A 17088-nucleotide genomic window follows, 5' to 3' on the forward strand; every position below is an offset into this window, starting at 1 on the left:
TAAATTTATATTTGTTAAAAATTGTTGGGAAAAATTTTTGTTTGCAATTTTTTTGCATTTTTTCGTTAATATCTAAGACTAAGCTCTGAAGGGGTTTATAAAGTTTTAAAGTTTTTTTGGTTTACGTTTGTTTGCTTAGATTTTTTCAAATTGAAATATTTTATTGTATTTTCTTTTTAAAATTCTTATAAGTACCCTGTTTTAGATTTTTTAGTAAAAAATTTACTAATTTTTTTGTTGTTTTCTTTTTTAACTTTTAGGGACCATTTTTTTGCCATTTTTGAAAAAAACTATCTTCAGATTCTTTTCTTATTTTATGCCTAATAGCTGAGACTATGTTCAATTATTCCTGAAAGTCTCATAGTGAGATTTCTATAACTTTATACTATAACCTAAATCCTATAACCTATAACCAGATTTAACCCAATATTTTCACTGGTTCGCTGTACGAGTTTCAATATAACTATTCTCAGGTAAGTAAAGTTGATGTAGAATTGAAGCCATTTTGGACACGTTTTGGACACGGTAGAAATGTTTAAATACTTATGTACATTTAGAAATATATTCGTATATTCGCATTCACACATACATATACAATTTTTTGTGTAAATTGCTCCCATTCATTTCTTGGGAAATGTCAGAAACAATTTAGCGCATGCGTCCAATAGAATTCTATGCGCTCATTTGTGAAGCTCACAAATTAACTATTGCGGCGAGAAGAAAGCTCATAAGTTGTTGGGGATACTTTTTCACGCGTATCATCGATTTTCACAAGCAAGAAATACCAAAGCCAGTGCCAACTTGCAATATAATATCCAACTTCAAACGAGACGGTAAAGTGGGTCGTCAAGACAAAACCCAGTGGATAGCAGAAAAAAACATAAATTGCGTATACGCACTGCCAAAATTGCAAAGCTGTTTAGTTGAATTTACAAAGGAGGCAGCAAGCTGTGTTCACAAACTTTTCTATACAGACTTTATGCCCCCGGAGGAGAGTCAGAGGAGAGGCACGTTTTCTAGTTGCACTGACAGCTGAACAATTCGCCGCAAGAGAGAAAAGAGATAAGCAAGCAAAATTAGAAAACACAAACAACAAACGCACAATTCGCCGCTTGACAGCCGCTCAGTGTCTTAGAGTGATCTCAGTAACGGTAGAGCAACGTATTTTTCTTTAGTATCCTTACGGGACATGAAAAACTCAGTAGTCAACGCAAAGGAGGCAACAAACGAGCGAAGAAATAGCAGTGAATAGTTCAATAAAAGTGTTGAGTGTAGAAAAATAAATAATTGCGATAAGTAAACGAATTGAGAAAAGAAGTGAATGTGTTTAATAAAAGAATTAGTTTAAATTCCAATTGAAGTAAAAAAAGTGGTTTCTCGGGTCACTAAACGCGAAATTTGGGTTACTGCGAACAGAAAAGTAACTCTTACATACAAAACAAACAAAAAAGAAACTTAGTATACTCAACTCTATATGCATTAGTGCAGCAGCTGCTAGCGACAAAAACTAGACGTTGACTATTTGTTGTATGAGTCAATGTGTGTTTCTTAGAATTGAGTCAAATTGTATTGAATTAAGAACATAATCGCGTAAAGCCAGTCAGCCAGCTGCCACTTCCCAACCGCAGACCACAAGCCAATACCAACAATAATAGCAACAACAACCACGAGTATAAGCAGCAGTAGCTAGCAAATAGGCCAGCTGTAAACGCAGTAATACAACGTTAAAGGTATAGTAGATTGGTTATAGAAATAAATCGCAAAAGCAGTTGCGATTTATTAAAGCAAAACTAATGTGCGAACGAAACGCAATGGGACAGATAGAAAACAGACTAAAAAAATGATTCTACGGAGTATAATTAAACGTACACGTAGACAGCTGAGAAGTGTAGTGGAATTCCAGCGCAGGACAAGAAACGTACACACAACATGCAACACAAATACATAGACATTTTACGTTATCTAGATATGCACACATACACACAAAGAGAATAGCAGTGATATATTTACAGCTAGCGCAAATACTCATACCATAACAGACCCAACCCAAACCCAGCAATCCAGCCAGCGACCCTGTGACCAACCCACCTGCCTGACTTCCTTTCGCTATTTTTAGATGAAGAAAAAAATTATCGATTTATTTGTAAGTAAGTATCTACATTTGCGTTTGTGGTGTTTTCATGTGTGTGGAGCTGGAGGAAAAGCCAAGTGCACGAAGAAAAAAAGAATATTAGACATCCTTGCAAAAAGACTCGCCAGCATATGCATACAAACATACATACGTAATTGTAGATGTAAGTACGTGTGTGTGAAAATTAATGTTGCGGCAACGCTTGGTTTATTTATTGGAATGCGACGCGGTTAAGTCAGAACGGATGACCAGCGAAAATAAAATGTAGCTGAATATAAACGCTCATATTCTTCTAAGTTTATATATGCAAAATTTGCATACTCGCATGCTGATGCATGCAGCACACAGAAACACACCTATACAGACATGCCTACATGTGTGTGGCAATTCCAATTTTCTTCTTCATTCCGTGCTCATAGTCAAGAACTTTGGCATTCAAACGCACACGCACACATGACTACAATTAAAATGAAAATTTGTGCGCCTGAGAGTAGGCAATGCAAATATTTGTAATAAAAAAAAAGAAGAATAAACGCATAAAATCTAATCTTGGAAAGCAACCAGGCAAAATATGCGCAGAAATTTATAAAAGTGATTAAGAGTGATGCTGCAGAAGCAGTCAGCATCTTTTGCTGACAAGCGAAACTAGAAAGAACAGCCCATGCAATCATTTGACGACAAATAGTGAATATAAGTCACAAACTCTTACTTTTCAATTAAAAAAAAAACTTAATTTCGAAACTCTTATATTGTAGTATTTACGAAAATAAAAAAATTATAAGTCTTCATAAAATCAAATAAAGATCCAATTCATTGAGAGGCTTTCGCTACTATCAGTGAGCTTAAAAAGGATTTTGATAAGATGACAGTAAACGAAATAAATTTTTTAGTTTTGTGTTCCATATGTATCTGTGTTGTTTTGTGTTCCATATGTATTACTCTAAGACTTAGTAAATAGTTATCAGAAAGTTTTTTTATTTTGAATCTCGCTGCATGAAACACCAAATGATAGAAAAAGTGTTTTTCTAATGGCGGTCACCTCTCGGTAGGCAATGGCAAGCTTCCCAGTGTATTACTGCCATGAAAAAGATTCTCATAAAAAACCATATTCCGTTTGTAGTCAGCTTAAAACTTTAGGTCCCTCAATTTGTGGAACAACATCAAGACGCCAGCCACAAATAGGAGGAGGAGCTCAGCCAAACACACAAAAAGGGTGTACGCGCCAATTATATTTGTATATAGATGCTTTCCATTTCAATTCAACCGGGCTATTCGGGTCATGTTCTTCGATTTCGATGTAACTGAAATATGTTGCTCTCTGGTCAAAATAATGAGACACGTAATTTTTTGTTCGCCCGAAAAAATTTTTTTCAAGAGTTATCGGCAATTTTGTTTTACGGCTCAAACTCGATTTTTTTTAATTACACTGTGGTACAAAAAAAAAAGTTGCAAAAAAACTTTGGATCGGACATGGTGAGGGTTGTAGCTTATGAAAAACTGAAAATAATGGTATAGTTGAAATTTCCAATACACCCCCAAAATCTCATTTTATGGCCATAAAACCGTTTTTCAGTAGGTTGATATGAACAATCACTCCTAACTTCGCCAATTTCCATCCGATTTCGAATTTGCTTTTTTAGTTCGAAAGAACAAAAACAAGCCTTTTTGACAGTGTGTTAACATTTTTTTTGAAATGACAACTGACGAGACTGTAGACGGAAGTATTTGGAATTTTTTTATTTTTTCTCTATTTTTTCGACTTTGACATAATTTTTACGATATTATCCGATATTGAGGATTTTTTTTTGTACACTACTGTTATAGTAAATTTAATTTTGCGTCGAATGAGCTATATTTGACTGTAATTGAATTAAAATTAATAGAGTTGTGTGGGTTTTAAGATTTTTTCTTTTTTTACTACGAGATTTGGTATGCGTTTCGAAGCATGAAAATAATAACAAGTGTCATTATAAACGCATAATATTTATTGGAGTATTGTGCAGTGCAGCACTGTACGGTATGGTACGGTGCAGTACACAACGTCACTGGTTCCAAACTTAAAAATGCATTGGAAACGGCCCTTTGGAGTTTAGTATGGTACGGTACATTTGTCATTTCTTCATCAGTCTTGAATACTTCTCTGTAAGAAATTCGATCATCATCATTCATCTGAAGTCGTCATCAACTAAATTCCATTGTTTAAATCGAGAAACGAGCGTTTCAGATTGTCTTCCCGATAGAAGTATGTAAATCACGAGAAAGATCCTGAAAATCTGAATTTGATACAATGTCTCGTTCTGAAGACTTAGAACCAGACGGAATGTACTCTTCATCATCAGGTTTATTTTTATCAGTTTGATCATCGTCAGGAATGAGTTGAAGTTCTTGCAGTTGAGTCAATCATATCGTCCAAGACTACGTTGTTCTTAACAGTTGCAACATCAGCATACTTTATGTGCTTTCGAGTTTTATAATGATGACCGTTTACGTCCGTTTTACAAAAATAACAATCATCTGGTTTATGATAAGGCTGATGATGCCATATCATCGGAGAATATTGAGAAATTTGACTTTTCTGGCAACGTTTTGATTTATATCTCTTGAATTTCAATGAAACAAACAATAAAACTTTGACGTTTTAATAAGGTTAAATTATAATAACAAACTTCTTCTGTTAATCAATGTACAGTGTGAACTTTGGTATACTTTGGAGCTTTTTCATATTTCTATTCAAAAAAAAAAGTGCTATAATATGTCAGATATTTTCGTAAATTCTAACCAGTTCTGTTGTATGCAGTACAGTGTACTCTTATGTATACATATACACTCCAATAAATATTACGTATCTATAATAACGCATCAAAACACGTCCTTATTCCCATTTAGCGTAAGCTATACCAACATTCCAAATTAATAAAAAAAAAACAAAAAATCTTAAAACTCGCACAACTCTACTAATTTTAATTCAATTACAGTCAAATATAGCTCATTCGACGCAAAATTAAATTTACTATAACAGTAGTGTACTAAAAAAAATCCTCAATATCGGATAATATCGTAAAAATTATGTCAAAGTCGAAAAAATAGAGAAAAAATAAAAAAATTCCAAATACTTCCGTCTACAGTCTCGTCAGTTGTCATTTCAGAAAAAATGTTAACACACTGTCAAAAAGGCTTGTTTTTGTTCTTTCGAACTAAAAAAGCAAATTCGAAATCGGATGGAAATTGGCGAAGTTAGGAGTGATTGTTCATATCAACCTACTGAAAAACGGTTTTATGGCCATAAAATGAGATTTTGGGGGTGTATTGGAAATTTCTCCTATACCATTCTTTTCAGTTTTTCATAAGCTACAACCCTCATCATGTCCGATCCAAAGTTTTTTTGCAACTTTTTTTTTTGTACCACAGTGTTATATATTATAAGAAATTTTTTTTTTTTAAATGCCCATAACTTAGTCAAAAATGAACCGATTTTAATAATTCTGCGTTCAAAATGATCATCATTACTTACAGGAGCGACTTAATGTAGAAACAATTGCAAAAAAGTAGTTGAACATTTTTTATTTAGCAAAAAAGGAAAAAAATGAAATTTTTTCGAAATTCAATATTTTAAAAAGGGTATTTTTTTTTATAACTTTTTCCAAATCAAAAGGACATCTCAAACTTTAATTGAGCTGAATGCCTAGTAACTAAAATGAGTTGTTTTTGAGTAATGAATTTTTGAGTAAAAAACCTGTTTCGCACTTTTTGTTTTTTGCAAAATAAAACATTTTCAACTTCTTTTTTGCAATTGTTTCTGCATGAAGTTGCTCGTGTAAGTAATTACAATTATTTTGAACCCAGAATTATTAAAATCGGTTCATTTTTGACTAAGTTATGGGCATTTAAAAAAATTTGTTTCTTATATAATTAAAAAAAATCGAGTTTGAGCCGAAAAACAAAATTGCCGATAACTCTTGAAAAAAATTTTTTTCGGATGAACAAAAAAATACGTGTCTCATTATTTTGACCAGAGAGCAACATATTTAAGTTACATCGAAATCGAAGAACATGACCCGAATAGCCCGGTTGAATTGAAATGGAAAGCATCTATATAATATTTGTATAAGCTACATCCCCAAATTTTTGTAAAAGATACTGATTAAAAAGTTTGAAATTTTGATGAAAATTTATCGAAGTTTTAAAGGGTGGTTAAGTTTCAAGGGCCGGTGTTGATTTTGAATAAAATATAACTTTTTTAGGAAATTATTATCAGTTCTCTTTATTATGATAATACTAGTATGGCTCACTTACGTATTGAACAAAATATTGGCCAAATGGCCGCCGCGGCCTCGGCGGTACACCTCCATCCGATGACCCAAATTTTCGATGACGCTGAGGTATAATTGAGGTTCAACATATGCCGTTAATGCGCCGAATTATCTCATCCTTTAGCTCTTGAATGGTTGCTGGCTTATCGACGTACACCTTTTCTTTCAAATAATCCCAAAGAAAGAAGTCCAACGGTGTCGTTGACGTCAGGTGTGGTTCACATTCAACTTCGGCCCTTGAAATTTAACCACCCTTTATATATCTTGTTCCAAGTGTAAATGTACTAAATCGATGGTCGCCTAAAACCGCTCTTCAAAGAACTAAAAGCTGCATTTAAAAGAAAACGTGCACTATTGAAAACGTGTTTGGAAATATGAAAATTTCTCAACTCTTTTACTCTCTTCTGTTGTTAAAGGGGAATTGCGCAACTTATTTCTCAGAAAAATGGATCTCCATTTCTTCGTGTGCTATTTCAAAACCCTTTGACCACAGTATAATAGGAAAGTTCTGCGGACTCCATGCCATTCAATTTCCAAACTCGTAGCTGTGTTTACCAGTCATTGAACGATCGACACACACAGAAAAGCTAGATTTACCATTAGAATCTCCATTGCAAAAGCTGTGGAGACCTTTCAGAGAAGGAGACTGTTGCGCACTTTCTCTGTAAATGTCCGAGTTTGGCAGTTAGATGATTGAGGTCACTGGGTGCTCCTTTTTTCGACAGCCTGGGGTAATGCTCCAACCTAAATCCCATCAATATTCTCCAATAAATCAACAGCTATGACTGGCTGTAGATATCTGCTAGTTGGAGGTCTCAAAATGGTATCAAAACGGCGCTTTGGTGCTACTTGGGGAGTGCCAGACTGGAACCATTTCAACTACTTATCTACCTACCCTCTTCTACTCTTGTACTTATATGCATAGATATAGATATACCTCTAATTATCTTAATACAAGGTTTTTTTTTTGAACTTGGAAATAGCCTCGAGATACATTCTTTTTGATAAGATCACAAATAAGGGCTGATTAAAAAGAAATGTAAAAAATATTTTTACCAACCAAAAAGCCTTCTTTCTTCATAAAGCGACAAACCGAACACGAACTCGTTTCGGAGCCGAAGAAACAGGTTCACATCACTCTGTAGTCTCTTATTTTGATTTTAGAATTATGGTGTTAGAACCAAGGCTTCAAGGCTTGCACGGGCGCGTTTAAATTCGGCAACCCATCTTTCTACTATACTAATTGATGACGATAAGTTCTTATACACTTCAAAATTCTTTCATAAATTTATTATACTTTGCTTTTAAACCTTCCAAAAATAAAAATGCAATCACTGCGCGATGCTTGATTTTTTCAATTGTCGAAAATACTGTGACATGTTGATAGTAAATGGCTTGTAAACAAAGAATGAATTGACAGATTAATATGAAACTTCACATAAGTTCAAATGCAGAGCGTACCAATACAAAAGAAATTTAGCTTAGAAACGCCGTATTTTAGCAATCTGGTAATACTCATCGAACAACCTTGTATTATGAGTACGAAATTGAAACGAGGTTGAAGCTAAATGTTTAACCCCAAGACTCGGCCTAAACCTTCCGACTTCTACTCAGAACTCAAGTTTACTTTTGTGCATAATGACTATTCTACAAATGACTAAATACAAATTTAAAGAGTCGTTTCCGTGACAAAAAAAAAATACATTTGGTTGGACATCCTTGAGACCCAAGTAATAAGCAAACCCTAGGCGAATAGTGTCTTAGATTTTCTAGTGTGTAGCTGCAAGATTTTCATCTAATTGAAATGCTTGTAGTTGAGTTCTTAATCATTTGGTATCAGACTTATATTCTACACTCACACATTCTGTTTAAACATAGCTTTTAGAGAAAATAGTAAAAGGTGGCCATACATATGTGTTCCAAGTGTCGGACGATGTTAATAACAAAGCGATTTCAGTGGAAGTTTACACCTATTCTACATACTCATATAAGTTTTTTTTAGCTGCATGAAAACTATCGCTATCGATATTTATAGTAAAGTCGGGTATTGTGGGCACCATTTTACCTTGATATTAATTTCTGCCAAAATAATCGTAATGAAAAAGCGATCTTTTTTTCTTTCTAACAAATATTGAATTATCTTCACATTTTATTGCAAAATATATCCTAATATAATTGTTTTCGTCTGATAATATAGAAAAACTGAAACCACCTTAAAAGTTGATGAAAAGAAATATAGTGGGTACTGGGCCACCCTACCGGGAAAAGTGGGCCACTAGATAAATTCACCAAAAACGATTGTAAGATCTAATAATAAGCCAATGAATTTATTCATAAATTTTTTTTATTTTAATTGACTCTTGAAAAAAAAAAAAATTATTTTTAGGTAAATATAAGTCCCTATTTCGTATAGCAGATGGTGAAAATTTGTGTTTCTCATACTCTTGCTCAAGTTAATCGAAGAACATCTTTACATTTTCTTTTGCGAAACCCATTGCTCTATTAAAACACTTTCCCGTTGGAGAGCGCAAACTAAGCTCATTTTTTGTGCTTGCGCAGGAATTCTTGCAGCCAACCTTTCTCTGCACATTGCTTAAGGACGGAAAATTTTTTTGGCACTTCATTTCTTTCCGCTAATTTAAACGCGAAGAAACGAATATCGTGTCTTGTGAGGCCGCAAAATCTTGATTTCATTTCTAATGCATATTTTACAAGGTATTTTTCTGTGGCTTCGTCCAGTATTGGCTTACGTCTAAGTGGGGTTTTTAAAAGCAAGCTATCGGATGCATTACTTCTTGCCGTTCTTTGCAATGCAAAACGCGGCACATCAAAAAACTTTGCAAAAGGTGTGGCACACCTATCTATTCATTCGTAACAGCTACAATGGCTTTTTTCATCATACCGGGGTCCCATTTCCTTATTTCTCTATTTTTGGCATATCTAAATATGTATAATTGGAAAATACATAACAGGAAAATTAAGGAGAATTAGGAAAATACTAAGGGAGTATTGTGGGCTACTAGTTCGCAATAACTGACGCTGACTAGCCCATATTAGCCACTGTACCACTTATAAGAAAAAAATATTACAAACTTTCTTTGTTTAAATAATTTAAAAATAGTTTTTTACCGCATTAAAAAATGCAGAATAGTTTAATAATTCTATCTGAATTTTCGCACACTAAAAATAATCACTGGCTAAAAAATACCATTAATATTACACGCCACTGCAAAACAAATCGGCTGCACTTCACAAAATATTTTGATTAACTGCTCATCAGTAAAGAGTCCAATTCAAAAGACAAGCAGCGTAATAAAATCCGTTACATGAATTTTGAAGTTCATAAGAAATCTTTCTAGTGCATGTTCGTTATTATGAAAAATACAGACGTTGACCACATTACCCGAATAGCCCACAATACCCGATCTTACTCTATGGTTTGACAGCTAAGAGCGGCAAACTTTGATGACATTCTTTTTCAGTACGGTTTGCTAAGTTATCTTGAATAGTTAATCGCTAGAACAACTCTTCGAAATTGTTGAAATTTGCTTTAAAAAAAAACTCTTACCGCGAAGTTCATAGAACACTTCGTCTATTTTACGCTAATTTCTGGTTAAATGGCTACGTCAATAAGCAAACGTCCCGTTACTGTGAATGGCGAGCACTATCGAGCCATGCTGACTGAATTTTTGTTTCCAAAAATTAATCAGCTAATAAACATCGACGCTTGCGCGCTTACCAATCGATTTATTGCAAAATCCATTTGGTGACAACTTTCTTCCCAGAAGTGATATTGCTTACTGGCCCACTCGTTCGTGCGATTTAATGCCTCTGGATTACTTTTTTGAGGCTAAGTGAAGTCATTGATTTATGCCGATAAATTAGTAACTCCTGTAGCATTGCAAACCAATATTCAACCCACCATTGACGCCATAGGTCAGACTTATTGAAAAAAGTAGTCAAAAATTGGACTGATCGAATGGACCATGTAACTCATAGATGGGCGGATATATACCGGATATCTTATTCAAAATTTTATTGCCATGAAATTATCTACCAGATTATAATAAAAAAAATCATTCCGACAATATTTCTGTTTAGTAATACCATTTTAAGTTCTTAAGCTCTTAAAAAACACCCGATACATAGGTAGGGAATTACAGGACGGCTAAAAGCCTGAAATTAACTCTCACACAGGTTCTATGAACATAGTTCAACAAACTGGAATAATACACTTAATATGGACTATATGTCTCCAGTTCTTAAAAGGAAAAAATTCAAGATTACTGTCGAAAAAGAAGGATGGCATAGCTTCAAACGGCACTTACTTTTATATGAGCGGTTCTAAAATTACTAGCGGAGTAAGCGACAGTGGGATATAACGTGCAGAGTTAGACCTAAGGAAGTCGTATGGAAGAATTTGTCCACTTGCAGGAATGCTAAGATCATGTGTAAGCATGACGATCACAGTCGTACTCGATTTATACTATCACTAACACGAAGGGATTGTAGAACCCTGATAGACATGCTGGCGGGACATACCCCAGCGACAGCGAGAATTGAAGGAAATATACAAAGTAGGGCTCAAGGAAAACTGTTTATCATCTCATTTGGGGATGTCCTGCGTTATTCAAAACACGGTTAACATATCTGGGGCACCACAGTTTAATTGATTTGAAGACAAGTAAGCAGAGGCATTTCATTAAATTCACAATAGAAATAGGCACCTTGCGGGTGGACTATTTTACACAAAACACAAACCTAATGAACTCCATCGCTATGGTCCTAAGCGGCCTATGCTTGACTGCAAGTTAACCAATTCAACCTAACCTAAATTATGTAGGGATGGCAAGATAAATGAAATGAATAGCAATAATCGAGTAATTGTGTCAGTAAGCAATTTAATTGAATCGGATTTCTTGTTCTAGTTAAACTAATCATTAATCGATTAATTATGAAATTCATTAAATTTGATAATATTTGAATATTGCTACCTTATCTCCCCTCAAAATTTACCAAAATGATAATTATGCTTGTGAGTATAAAAACTCTGCAACTTCTTAGAGTCTTAACGCTATTTTTAATGAGAAGTATCCGCCGAATGATTATTTTTCTAAAGTCAGGAAAGTCGAAGCAGATTTAAAACCAAAAAGCTATCAAAATTACTTTTTTTTTACTTTTTTACAAACTTACATATTTAAATAAAAAAATTGTAATTGAATATTTTAAAGAAAGCTATTTCTATAACGTTAGAAACAGAAATAATCGAAAATGCTGTTTAATCGATAATTTTTTTCAACTCCATTCATTATATACCATCCTACAGAAAATAACATTCAGTATTCCATTTAATACCAATTTTGAAAAGATGACATTTGCAAGAACACTCAATAAAGTTCATCACTTAAAGTACATATTACAAATCGATTAACACCTTGAATTGAATTGCAATTCATTAGCGGCCGCCGTGACCGAATGGGTTGGTGCGTGGCTACCCTTTGGACGTGCGTAGATTTGAATCTCCATGCATGAAACACCAAAATGATGGACATTTTTTAATAGCGGTCGCCCTTCGGCAGTTAATGGCGAAGTTCCGAGTGTATTTCTGCCATGAAAATGCTTCTCATAAAAAACCACTTGCATTCGGAGTCGGCTTAAAACTTCTGACGCACACCAGGTAGAAGGAGAAGCTCGGCCAAATATCCAAAAAGCGTGTAAACGCCAATTATAGAAAAATAATATATACATAAATAATTTTTTAATCTTGCAATTAATTAATCAGTCCCCATACAAATGTTTCTTAACATAATAAACATGTACGATTTTCATTCATAAATTCTTATATTTTTCACACATCAATCCACACCCTCTCTCTTCTCCGCCCCATTCACTCTTCAAGCCTGTGACATTTGTTGTGGTAGTAAATAGTAAGTGTTTTCGTATTCTTATTCCAGTTGACTGAATTTGCACGTCCATTTGGCACAAGCAACGCCGATAAGCACACTACATTTTACGGTAGTTGCTAGTTTGCTTACACAATCGCTCTCATCGCCATCGCCATCGTCATTACCATTGCCAGCGGCGAGCGTACACGGGCACTCATAAATATATACACTTATAGTATATTACAGACATTTGCAAATTAGACGTAATTAATCGCGTCATCAAGCGCTCAGACGTCAAAATCAACAAAACACAGAGCTAAGGTGACAAATATTATACATAAATACATACATACATATATTGCTAATAGAAACGTTTGCTCGCTCATCACGCAACAGTAAGCGCAGCAGTTACTGCTTCAATTTTATTTTTTCGCCTAGTTTCTTAAAGCGGCCTCAAAATACACATACAAACGAATGTAAGTAGTGAGCTAATAGTTTATAATGTATGATAATTTATTTTTGTATATACATACATAACATATACGTGCATATGGGTGTATGCACAGATAACTATTGTAAATAGTATTTTTAATTTTCTTAGCTACATAACTAAAGTAATATTTTATTTGGCAATTTTCGCTAGCAAATTTTAATTGAAATGTTTACATATACATACAAAGTCCTAGTGGTTAAGTATAATTGTAAGGCCTTAGCTTTCATTTATGAGTTGAGTGCACGTTGTATGTATGCGTGTGAAATTATGTCTTCTGAAGATTAATTAGACGTGTTTTCCTAAAACAATGACCACGACCGTTTGTGAAATGAGTGCTATGGAAACCATTAGCATTTTTGGTGTGGAAATTTGTGTGTATGTGTTTGAATACAATGAAGTTATTCATCATCATTATTGCTTGAATGCCAGTCGTGCAAGCAATTACCTCAATAATAGTAAACTGAGTGAGTGCTTACACTCTCCTCAACTTAGCTTACGACTTAGCTATATCGCCCTTTATTTCCACCGCTAATAGCAAACTTCTACATCTTATAAAATAAGGTCTCAAAATATGTCTGTACGCTAATAACTATGCACATAATGCTCTGATTTGCATAGAGTTTTTCGCATTTTGAAGCTAATCTCTCTTGAGAGGTTTTCTTTGCAATAAATTGCAGGGACTTACAAAAGAGGTGTTGCAAATTACTCAACCTATAGGAGTGCTGTTATTTAGTGCTATTAGACCTTGTAATGTTTGCTATCAGCCTGTATTAATCAAATTTACCAATTATTTCTTATTATTATTAAAAATTTTAAAACAAAAGGAACATTTCTTCAAAATATTGTTCTTTGTGTGGTTGTTATCTTCACTAAGCGGAAATAGGCGGCAAAGCAAAGATGACAAGTGTCTGCTTTCTGATTGCTATATCGGCGAATCTTGTTCGATAACTTTGTTGTTGCTTTCACATGTAAATTTTTTGGCAAGTAAGCTAAAAATGCAGTATTTCTTACAGTTTATGATATTATAATGAACAGATTAATGTTAAGCAATTCAACCAAAAATAAATTAAACTTAGGATTAAAATTTCATTTTAATGAAGAAAACGCAACATTTCTTATGATTTACTTTCTCTACTGGAGGGTATTTAGAATCTAGTTCAACAGTTTATTTAATAACCTTTTAAAGCGGTACTTTGTCGAAGAAAAATCTAGGCCAATATGTTAAATTCTTCCAAAGTTCTAGAAATTGAAGCATTAGCATAATAATTGAACAATTATTTCTAACCATCCTTAACTAGAAAATGTCATTATTTCGTAAGATTCGCTGTGGAATATTGAAATCAATTTGTTTCGTGTAGCAAATCAAAGATTAAAGTGCGAAAGAGAATAATCCTTTTAAAATCTGGTGTTTTTTAGATTAATGAGCAAGCACTGACTCTTAGGATGGAGTTGGGTCAGTGAAATGCAAAGTACACAAAGCATAACCGACAAAGACTTTCGGGACACGTTCAAGCCTACTAATATGAAAAGTATTCAAAAAAGTCCGAACTAAAACATCAAATAAAAGCAAATACGGAATATGACTTTGAATTAAAAAAAAGAAACCATTTTTTTGTATTAAATGGCGCCCTGATACTTTAAAAATGACATAGCCAAACGTTTAATAATTCATTCGCCGCCGATTACATAATTCATTCGATCTAGCCAATTTGTGTCTACTTTTTCTAAAAACGATGGTTATTTGGCTTCAATTCTTGCACGAGCTGTATTTTGAGGGCGCGTAAGTCAAGATCCTTCCGTAAAACTTTCCACGTAGTCGAAAAACAAAAGTCAACAAGTTTAGAAAGGCGACAAATCGACATTTCGGCGTTGTCTTTAACACTTCGCTCTATGAATTTTGCGAACAGATTTATTTTTTTCAAAATAAATTTCCACAAATTGGAAGCATTGTTCTGGCATTAAACGATTCATGATGATTTGCCAAAGCCTCTCAGCTGTCAAACCATACTTATCGACATGCAACTAAAAACACCCCATACATTTTTCAGGTTGGCTAAACGTATGATTTGAATAACATCGATTGGCTTGAAATTTTAATTTGTAATATTGGCAATTATATTTTCGGGGATGTTATTAGTTTTTCACACATTTTTTTCATTTTAAATTGTTTAAAAAATAGTATTTCAATTCGATGTACCTATCATAAAAGCACCAGACACTTCTATAGCTATTCACATGCCTAACTGTGAATAAAAATTTGCGCGCTCCTCAAAAACCGATTCCCCGAAGAAAAGCTGTCCAAATAAGCTGAGCAGGATGAATGTTATTAACAAATTTGCATACACAATTTTGAGTCCTTCCATTGTGCTGCTGAAAAGAATCACAAAATATGCTTATTTTTTCTAGCAAACCATGACCAAACTTCTTAGACAGGTGCTCATATAAGTTTTTGTAAAAATACTTAGTTAGGTTAGGCTGCTGGTTGCTATTAGTAGCAGCGGGTTTGAGATTTTGTGATAGAGCATATATCTCCGGGTCTTTAAAGTGGTCTTGTGGTACAAATGGCGTTAATTCCTTTTCCTTTTTTTCACAAAAAATTATTTGAAAATTTTATAGACGATTTAAAAAGAAGGTTATATGAAAGAACTTTATATTATATTAAATGAAAAAAAAGAAAAAAAAATTGAATGAAAACTAGTCCAAAATTCAGATTTAAATCCACAACCGTCATCATTTTTCTTCAGAAATGCCACCTGTCTTAAAATCCAGCCACTACTTATCGACGCTCGACTCAACTAAGTAAGAGTAAGTATGTCACGTCCACGTAAGCCCAATGTGTATATACATATGTATAGTATATTTATTATAAATCACCGCATTGACAATTACATAGCCATGAAAACTAAATATCACGTAAATTCTGCAAGAACCAAAACGAGTCCCAAGAAAAACGTTTAGCAAGCAGAGGAGCAAACGACCAAATCGAATCAACCAGTTAAAATTAAATTGGGAATATATTGAAGGGTACAGAAATCAACAAAATACATAGATAAGCAACTGTAGTTACCATAAATTGTTTCTGCTCTTTCAATACTCATACACTTATACTCCTATTCCAACTGCTAATGCTGGGAAAATGGGACGTCAAGTTGTCACATACTAAAAAAAAAAAACTGTCAAAATAACAGAAATGAGCGCTGAGACAACAAGCAAATGAGCACAGCAGCAACAGCAGCAGCAATAATAACAACAACATCAACAACTAGTACAGCTAAGTCGCATTGTACACAATTTTAATGTGGCAGTGACAGCAGTAAAATTCCCCAACTGCTGTGCCAAAGTAAAAGCTGAGTGGGACACATAACTGCTGATACAACACTCAGCGATAAAGGGGGCCAGCTAGTGGAAAGCGAGTGAGCTGAGAGGATGGCATGAATTTTAAACTAAACGCTTGAAAGCACAAAAGCAAAGAAAATTTAAATTAATGGAACAAACGAAGTAGGGAAACAAAAACAAAACCTATGGAAAATTAAACAAACACGAAAAGACTGTATAATAAAATTGCAACCCAACAGGAAAGCAAAAATATTTATTAAGGGAACGATTCATTAGCACTTACATAAAGTTATGTACTACACTTTTCAAATACTTTGAGATTACGGGTAGATCTGTTTAGTTATTTGCAGTACTTTGAGTTTTGAATATACTCTCGAACAAGATTTACGAAATTTTCAACTGTTTTTCTATGTTTAGTTCATAACACCGTGTTACACACATTCTGTCCTATGAATCAAATATAATTTTTCGGAAAGGGGATAAAAAATAAAAATACACGTATATTGGCGATTTTCATGTACACGTCACAATTTTTTTTTTGTATGTTATAACTTGAAACGAGCAATTCTTGTATGCATTATCTGTATAATCACACGATCTCAGGATTAGCTTAACCGATTTGAATGAAATTGGGCACACAGATAGTGTATCACATTTCTAGACTTTTCACCTAGGTGTTGCCACTGACAATGTTTCACAGGGTTGCCACCTGTTCGAAATTAAAAAAAAATTGCATGAGATATGCCGATGTGGGTATCAAAAGAAAGGTATTTCACTCCGCATTACAATAGAGATATAAAATCCCGAATTTTTTTTATTAATTTTATTATATTAAAATTAAAAATTGTTACATTAAAAATTTTAATGCTTTTAAAGAAACTTAGGTCTTTTATTTTTGCGTTTGTAACCATTTGTGTCAGTATCGCGACAAAT

At 33.8% G+C, this 17088-nt stretch overlaps 1 protein-coding gene across 3 annotated transcripts in view; it reads left to right on the forward strand.

The window, feature by feature from the left end:
* The first annotated feature begins 723 nt into the window (after nucleotides 1-723).
* The window catches only part of LOC129244486 (ras-related protein Rab-3), a 60426-nt gene continuing 44061 nt past the window's right edge, over nucleotides 724-17088 (forward strand). The window contains exons 1-3 of one of the 3 annotated variants that reach the window (XM_054882131.1): nucleotides 724-1730; nucleotides 12396-12647; nucleotides 12723-12802. The gene's annotated coding sequence lies outside the window, so the exon portion shown is untranslated. Of the gene's footprint in view, nucleotides 1731-12395; nucleotides 12803-17088 lie in introns of all 3 variants that reach the window. The other 2 variants (XM_054882130.1, XM_054882132.1) reach the window with 2 other exon arrangements.

This window comes from Anastrepha obliqua, chromosome 4, assembly GCF_027943255.1.
Source record: "Anastrepha obliqua isolate idAnaObli1 chromosome 4, idAnaObli1_1.0, whole genome shotgun sequence".
NCBI classification, from domain to species: Eukaryota; Metazoa; Arthropoda; class Insecta; order Diptera; family Tephritidae; genus Anastrepha; species Anastrepha obliqua.